This window comes from the organism of the source record quoted next, unplaced genomic scaffold, assembly GCF_019419815.1.
Source record: "Pyrus x bretschneideri cultivar Hongxiangsu unplaced genomic scaffold, Pyrus_bretschneideri_v1 Contig4, whole genome shotgun sequence".
Taxonomy (NCBI): domain Eukaryota; kingdom Viridiplantae; phylum Streptophyta; class Magnoliopsida; order Rosales; family Rosaceae; genus Pyrus; species Pyrus x bretschneideri.
Genome location: NW_025999723.1, coordinates 12,443,435 through 12,452,707, shown reverse-complemented (window position 1 = coordinate 12,452,707; position 9,273 = coordinate 12,443,435).

Here is a 9,273-nt window from a genome sequence, read left to right as displayed (position 1 = left end):
ATCATCTTATTATACGCATATATTTTTGACCTTATGTTATTACATAATAATATGTATTTTCAAAGCTATATTTTTATATAAGTATTATACTACTATATTATTGAGGAAGAAAGAAGGTATGAGCTTGGAGGCATGAAAGAGGAATCATTGCAATCCGATTGCTATGGAATGACATTCTCTTTTAAGCAACCGCTCTCTAACTTGATTTCTTCCTTATATTATATATATATATATATATGACCTTATGTTATTACATAATAATATGTATTTTCAACTTTATGTTTTTATATAAGTATTATTCTACTATATTATTGAGGAAGGAAGAAGGTATGAGCTTGGAGGCATGAAAGAGGGATCATTGCAATCCGATTACAACAGAATGGCATTCTCTTTTATGCAACGACTCTAACTTGATTTGTCCCTTATATATATATATATATATATATATATATATATATATATATATATATGACGATGATGATGACGAGGGCAATAATGATGCAAATCATGTGAATTGGAGATTTGATGCTGTGGATAGCCAAGATTGAATAAACCATGAAACCAACTATTATAAATGAATAAGAAAAACTAGATGAATGAGTCATCTGTGTTTACCTTGAATTTGAGATATTCGATGAATTGACTGTGAATAAGAATTTTATGCCATTCAAAATTAGTAGTTATGAAAATATTCATAATGAAAATAATGAATTCAAAATAATGATGCAATTATAATTTGAAAATAAGTTTTATTGCAAAACTTACACTAAGACTTACAATTAATTTACTAACAATTGAGTCAGCAAATAAGAAAATAACTGGTGAAAAAGATATTGGTGCACGTAGGCATCCTTGGCATTTGAGAATTTAAATTGTTTAAAATTTGGTTTTCTTTGAATACAATTGTAAACTCAAAGAAATTTTGACTGAGAAAGGATGTAGAAGTTAACTTGATCTTTTCTTCCTATGAGTCCTCTTCATATAAACTTGGAAAATAGACTTTGGATGATTGATAGCTTTACTATTGAAATACGGATGGATGATGACTTGCATTTACCATTGATGAATAATGAACTTGTTGGAATAATTGTTCCTTTTACTGTGGACTGTTCGGATAACTGAATGATTCCATGCTTTGTTAGAATTATTGATGCGAATATTGTCTGAACTTTTCACATAATGACTTGGAAAGATGACTGAATTTTCACATGGCAATTGTCAATAGTGTTCACAGGATGACTTGACATGATGACTAAATTTTCACATGGTAATTAACTGTGTTCACATAACCTTATGCAAAAAAGTCTTGCGAATCCTGGTAGTCAACCCACTTGACTGACTGTGCTTTTTGACTTATTGGATTGGCTGGTTACTGTAAGGACGCATTTGAAGATTCGGAGTCTGAAGTTTCTTCTCTTTCAATGTGGAGCATTGCTACTTCTGCAAGTAATTGTTGCGCTAAATCTTTGAGCTGAGTGGCTTTATTCTTCTTTAAGCTCGACGATTTGGGAGACTTACTATTCCTTTGCAGGATGAGGATGGAGTAATGTCCGATAATGATTGTTCTGGGATGACTAGCGGTGATGGTTGTGCTGGTTGTTCCTAAATGACTGGAGGTGAAGTAATGGGAAATTCGAAGATGACCTGACTGATGGTCTTTTGATGGTTAAATTTATCCCACCACTTGATTGATTTGACTCTGTAGACTTCACCTGTTTCGACTTCATAATTCAACTTCATGATCCATGGGACTTTGTACTTAGCCATGAATATTGGGAGAAGTGTAATTCTGTAGTTAAATCGGCTTCTATCAAATTTTTGCTAGAAACTGGCGAAGAGGACCTACATAAGTTCTTCTGGAAAGAGACTGGCTGTTGAGCCATAGATTAACCACCATTTTGGGAATCATGCAGGAAAATTCAATATGAGCCTCTTATCAAAATTTACAAACCATGAATGACTAAAATCTTCTGTTTAATGGGGAAAGATGTTAGTCCATGCATCAATGTAATCAAAGTAATTGTAATGGTTCTTGGGAATGTGGACATGTTGGGTATGAAAAGGTTTGGTTTTGTAAAGGGGGATTCCTTAATCTAATTCGATTAAAAACCGACCAATTTAAAGAGATTGGCAAAGAATTTTGTTTTCATGGGTTTTACTGTAAAGTTGTATGATAGAGATGGACTCTGTTTCATTGAGAATGGCTTGATAATATTTCAGTATTTTGTGTGGTATTGTAGAGTGATAATGCAAATTACGTAGGAAATTGGTTTTGGTTAATTTATCTAGTGGTTCCTAAATGAGATTGAAAGGGATGCCCAAAAGATATTTACTGGGATTTTTCTTGACATACATTGATGTTTTAGTATAACTAACTGGTTAGGATGATGATGACTAACTAATGCCGTTTGGTAATTGGGATGTGGTAACTGGTAATTTGGCCTAAGGTTTCCTATTGTGGAATCTAAGGGAGTGAAACGGTTGGTAATGGCCAAGGCCAATGAAGAATCTGGGCTTGATTCTTGTTTTACTCGTGGTGGTGGTGGTAGAGTGGCTAGAAGCCTCATTTGATCAAGTCTTCTTGTTGTCATTCTTCCCTTGCAAAATATCCCTGGTTAGGAAATCAGGGATGCAATTTTGACTACCTTTGATGTATTTGATTTCAAAATCAAAAATACTTAATATAGCTTGCCATCATGCAAAAATCTATTTTGCTGCAATGTTTTGAACATCTTTTTGTAAGACATGTTTTGCAGATTTGCAATCGACTCTGATTAAAAAATTTTGATTTAACAAATCATCTTGAAATTAGCTAATGCATAATACTACAGATAATATTTCTTTTTTAATAGTACCATAATTACTTTGTGTTGGATTTCATACTCCTGAATGGAAAAGAACAATTTGTTCAGGAGATCCGAAAGAAATTAACTGTTTGAGATTACCACCATAACCAATTTCAGAGGCATCAATTCAACATTTTTGAATGATATAGGAGTTGGAATGCCAAGACATGGCAACATCTTAACATGTGACTTGATTTGTTTGACTATGGAAATATGAGTATGAGACCATGACGACGGATTTTCTTTTAGACGGTCAAACAAAGGTTTGCATTGTTGCCTACGATATGGATAAGATTCTGCAACATAATTGAAAGATCCTAAAAATCTCTGTAATTGGGTTTTGGTAGTAATTTCATCTGGGAATTTATCTGCAAACTGAGTTACTCAATAGATTGGCTAAATGGTTGACTAGTGGATATTGTATTCTAAAATCCTAATTTTGGTCTGGCATAACTTAATTTTGGTTGTTGAGACAACTAATCCGTTTGACTTAATTATCCTAGCAAGCATATTTAAGTGTTTCCAATGTTCGTCTATCGATTTGGAATAAATGAGAACATCGTCAATATAAACAATTAAGAAATGATTGTATAGATTAAATATTTCATTCATGATGTTCTGAAATTCGCTGGGTGCATTTATAAGACCGAACGACATTACATTACATTCCATTCCTAATGGCCGAAAGGAGTGACAAATGCAGTTTTGTATTTATCATCCTCATGAATTTGAATCTGCTAAAATCCAGACTTCATGTCAAATTTTGAGAAGATTACACTTTGACTAAGTCTCTTAATTAAATCTCTTTTGTTAGGAATTGGATACCGTATCCATTCCAAGATTTCATTAAGAGGTTTGTAATTGATGACTAACTTGGGAGTTCCTCTTTCTAATTCAGCGTTTTTCTAAACATAAAAAAATAGGACAAGACTTGGGTGATTTACTTTTCCTCATCATTCCTTTGTTGAGAAGTTCTTGAATTTCTCTTTTCCAAAATTCCATGACTTCTTGTCTCATTTGAATTGGCATGGCTTTCATTTGTATTTTCTTTTCATCAAATTCCTTATTGTAAGGAAGCTTAACAATGTGTTGCTTTCTGTGCCAGAAAGCATTGGGAATGACAGAACAAATTTCATTAACAAGTTTCTTTTAAAAGTTGTCAATGTTTTGTAACAAAGATTTGTTTGTTAATTGTTCTGCAATTCTTATGTAATTAATTTCTTCTTTTAAGAAATTAATTTGTTGTGATTTTTTGGTGACTAGATTGATGGTTTTTGGGATACTATCTTTTTGTAATTGTCTTAATTTTGTGAGATATGTTTTCGTACAGAATTCAAATGTGATTTTTTGACCTAACATTGTTGGGGTTATGTGGTTATGATGAACCCTAAAAGCATATAAGTGAGCTATGAAGGGAAGTCCTAAAATGACTGGGTCTAAAATGTTTTTTATCAAAACAAAGGGAATTGTTATTAGCACTCCAAAATTCTCATTCTACACTCCTTACAAGTGCATTTTTCTTTCTAATTATAGAAAGTTTGGAGTGCCAAATGAGATTTTTGGAGTGCTAATAACAATTCCCAAAACAAATGGTGTCTTGAAACAAACATTATTTTGACAAACATGTGCTTTTGGGATTTCGTATTTTAATTGCATCGAGGATTGGTTTGTTGCACTTAGGATTTCTATTAACTTATGGAAATATTTTGTGGGGATTAGTCCTTCCTGAATACAATTCAAGTACACACTTGAATCGATCAATACAATTCAATTATTTTTTTTTCTTTAGAATACCATTTTTGGATCCTAATTTTTTGTAATTGTCCTAACACTAAGTTATGTGTTGAATTTTCTTCTGGTTCTGATTGTTGATCGGATGAAGAATTATTTCGTTCTTTGTCTGATGGGGATTGAATGTCATTTTTTCCTAAAAAAAACTCTTGTGTTTGAATGCTACTGAGCTGTGAACGAATTTCTAAGTTTTTTTTTATTTTAGAAACTTAATTTCTTATTTGATTTTATTGACTTCTCTTTGTAAATCCTTGATTATAATTTCCTTTTTAGTTTTACTGAACCTTTCCAGGGTTGTACTATGACTGATTTTGGGGTTACTTGGGGCTGACTAGTACTGGCTTCTTCTTGAGAAACTAGCTTTTTTTAATTTCTTGAGATAAAATGATTTTAATTCAGGGTCGTCAACTTTATTGATTAATTCAATAAGAAGATCTTCTTGTTCTTCTTATTTATTAAGGAATGAAATTTTATTACAACAAGCATATGTGCATCCTATCTTAATGTCAGGGGACGAGAGACTACTTGAGGATTGATTGGAAAAAGACAAACCTAAATCATCTTCGGATTGACTATGGTATGTGTCTCTGAGTTCTAAAACTTGGATTAACTGGATTTTCTCTTCCTTAAACATTTTCAACTAGTTGATTGTTTTCTTGACTCTACATTTATTTGCATAATGACTGAATTTGCCACACTAGTAGAAATTCCCTTTTTGTTCTTGATTTTTGGAGTGGAGTTTTCTTGAGGTTTATCTTTTCCATTTGCTAGACTTGGGTTTCTCGTAAAATTTATTTGTTTCAAAATTTTTATTTTTGAATTTGTTATGTTTGGGGTGTCTCCTACTGGAGTACATATGTGGATATCTATTGTAGGAGGTAATCCGTATTATTCACAAAATGTTCCTAATTCGTATTTGGCTATTAACTTGTTTTGTAATTTTCATATCAATTCACATTTTCAATCATTCTTTCTGGATAATACTAATAATATTTCCATAACTAAAGGTATGAAATGGTATGATACCTTCTTCATTAACTAAAACGTTTCTAATTTTATGGGCAAATAGATTTGGTAATCCATTAATGAATTTTTCTTTCCAAAATGGTTGATTACTATCTTCTCTAAGCAGGACATGAAAACATCTTTGTACCACCTAAAATCGCTTAGCGTTGGACATCTTAAGTTACTGAGTTGGTCATGAATCCTGGAGGTGACATTACTAGGTGTCCTTATGAACTGTTCTATGATAGTGAAAAGTAATGTGTTGACCAATCTGGGATTCCTCTTCCGATACGTCAGTCGAAAATAGGTGTTCCTTCTTCATCTCTTTTGACTGCATTTTTTATTTCATTTCTGGATTGTTCAGTAAGATGTTTTTCCTACCAGGAATGAAGCATTCCTGTAAATCCAGTGACCAAAAGGTCCAACACTTGAGTTTGACTGAGGTTATGATTGATAATATAACTATTAACAACCATGGAGATGTGTTATAATTTGTTCAAAAGTTATTCTTCTGATAATCTATCTATGTTCTATTCATAGAGTTTATCAGCCGAGATTGAGAATTGGTTTTGCATGTTTCTTTCCTCAAATTGAATATCCGGAGGTGTTGGCCTTGTATACCAATTTTTGGTAAGAGTTGTCGAGTTCAAGATTTTGAAAAGCTTATTCTACTTTTATGATGAAATTTGTTTCACTTTCGCCTTCTGAATCCTATATTGCAGAAGTTGTTTATGGTTGATATTCATCTGGATGTTGTAAAACATTAACTGCTTTTTCTTTTGGGTGTTTTAAAACACTGACTACTTTTTCTTGTTTTAACTCTTGTAACTTTTGATCTATTTTCTGACTTGTGGAAATTGTTTACAAAGCAATTGTGCTAGAGGAAGACTCTGGGAAGTTGGCTAAGGGTTTTTCCCTAATTGTTGGTTTGGAATGTGAAAATCCATCTATTTTGGTTTCTATTTTATCTAGCTGTTTTCCTATGGTGTGTAGACTCTAGTTTGTGAAATTGTTTTCTTCAATGACTGGCTTGACTCCTACATCTTCTTTGGGAAGTTTAAAAAGAGTGGCTGGTACTTGTGTGTTTGCAGTTGTGATTAAAATTGTTTCTTGTCGGGGATGACTAGAAGAGACTATGGTTTTGTCTTCTTTAACCCAATTTTCTTTGGTGATGACTTCTAACTTTTTTTCAGATTCATAATATTTTTCAATGAAATCGAAGAAAAATACTTCAAATCTGTATTTTTTCATGAAATTGGTCCATTTATTATAAATGTCCAATTTTTGTTATTTCCTGTATTTTTTCTAAATATGTTTCTCTTGGAAATATTTTCCGTTGCTTCGATGTCAGCATTGAGTTTCTTCCATCAAGGTTTGAATGGTTTGTTTAAGACTAGTAATTGATGGTTAAATTGACTTGCATCGAAATCGAATTCTGTTGGAGAGGTTTGTTCTCCTTGATTTTGGGTGCTAGGTTGGTATCTTGGATGAGTAACCTGAGAGGTTGTTTCCACTTATTTTAATTTCATGTTGATTAAATCATTAATCAATTCTTGTTGGGTAACTACAGAGTTAGTTTCTACTGATTCTAATTTCTTATTGACCAGGGAATTGATTAGATCATGATCTCGACCCACCATATCAGCTGATGTGGATCCAGAAAAAGAGTTTCTATTTGGTTCTAAAAATTTGTGTGACTAGGCTAACTCATGTAAATGGACACTAGATTTTCTAGCTGGAGAGTTGAAGTTGATTTGAACCATTCCGTCAAAATATTGTTCTATGTTGTCTAGGTTGACTAAGCTATTTTGTATGCTTACTGGTTTGCTTTCATTGATCAAGCACCAATCTGAAAGTAGATTGATATCTGACCATTTGATGCTGTCATTTTCTTGATTGGTTTGTATCAGGAGTGTATGGTCTCTAGGACTTTTGACTAAGGCTTGGAAATTCATGTTTGTTCTTGTGACTTTGTAGTAAACCCTAAAAATTAAGGCTAATGGTTGGACTCCTTCAAGGACTTGGTATCCGTAAGTTTTGATGTTTAATGTGAGTGTTTTTAGCATGTGGAGATCTGAAAGACTTAGCAAGAGATTTGGGAAACAATAAAAAAGAATTGGTCTGTTGTAAAGACTTGACTCAATTATCCCAAGAATGCTATCACTGAAGTTAGTGAATCTTGCATCTCGGAGGCATAACAAAAAAGAGGTATTGAGGTCTCTTCTTATTAAGGGCTTGACTGCTATTTGGACTAGACCTACGTGAATGTAATTGTAACCATCTTTTCCATGAGGTTAAATTTGTTCTGGTGTGAATAACTGACAAGTTTCATGTTCTTTACTAAGAGCATAAGCTTTTACAACTGTTTTGACGTGATGTTCACTTCTAAAAAAGGCTACTAAGCATTTCTTTTTGTAAATGTTTTTACTAGAAACCTTGGGGATATTCCAATCTCCAAAGTCGACACTGTCATCCGTTTGAAATTCTAACTTTTGGTCTTTATTTACTATGTCTGGAATTCTACTTAAACTGGATCTAGAGCTAGTGCTGGCCATTGAATTAGATCTTAATAATCTACTCATAATGCTCAAATTGCAGGTTTTTATTATACATAATTCTTACTAGATTTACCTTCCTCTCGTATTTGCTAAACTTTCTCTCCGCTCTTGTGATCCGCTCATGCCAATCCTATGGATTTATTGCTTGGAACATACCTTACTGTTTAGGTTGAGAGTAAACAATCCTACTTAGAAGGTTAACAAATAAGATAAATTGTAAATGAAAACTGAAAGATAAACAGAATGTAGTAATTATGAAGATGTTAACTCAATTACCACTCACTTTGCTTTGATACCAAATAGGGGCGGAACTAATGATGATTATGATGATGAGGGCAATAATGATACAAATCATGTGAATTAATGTGGTGGATAGCTAGGATTGAATAAACCATGAAACCAACTATTATAAATGAATAAGAAAAAATAGATGAATGAGTCATTTGTGTTTACCTTGAATTTGAGATATTCAATCAATTGACTGTGAGTAAGAATTTTAGGTCATTCAAAATTAGTAGTTATGAAAATATTCATAATGAAAATAATGAATTCAAAATAATGATGCAATTATAATTCGAAAATAAGTTTTATTGCAAAACTTACACTAGGACTTACAATTATTTTACTGACGATTGAGTCAGCAAAAAAGAAATTGATTGGTGAAATGTGCCGATAACTTGCATTTACTGTTGATGAATAATGAGCTTGTTGGAATAATTGTTGCTTTTGCTGTGGAATGTGCAGATGACTGAATGATTCCATGCTTTGTCGGAATTATTAATGCGAATATTGTCTGAACTCTTCACATGGTGACTTGGAAAGATGATTGAATTTTCGCATGGCAATCGTCATAGTGTTCACATGATGACTGAATTTTCTCATGGTAATTAACTGTGTTCACATGACCTTATGCAAAAGGGTATTTCGAATCCTAGTAGTCAACCTACTTGGCTGACTGTGTTTTTTGACTTATTGGATTGGCTAGTTGATGTGAAGGATAAAGATGGACTAATGTCCGATAATGATTGTTCCGGGATGACTGGCAGTGATGGTTATGTTGGTTGTTCCGGAAT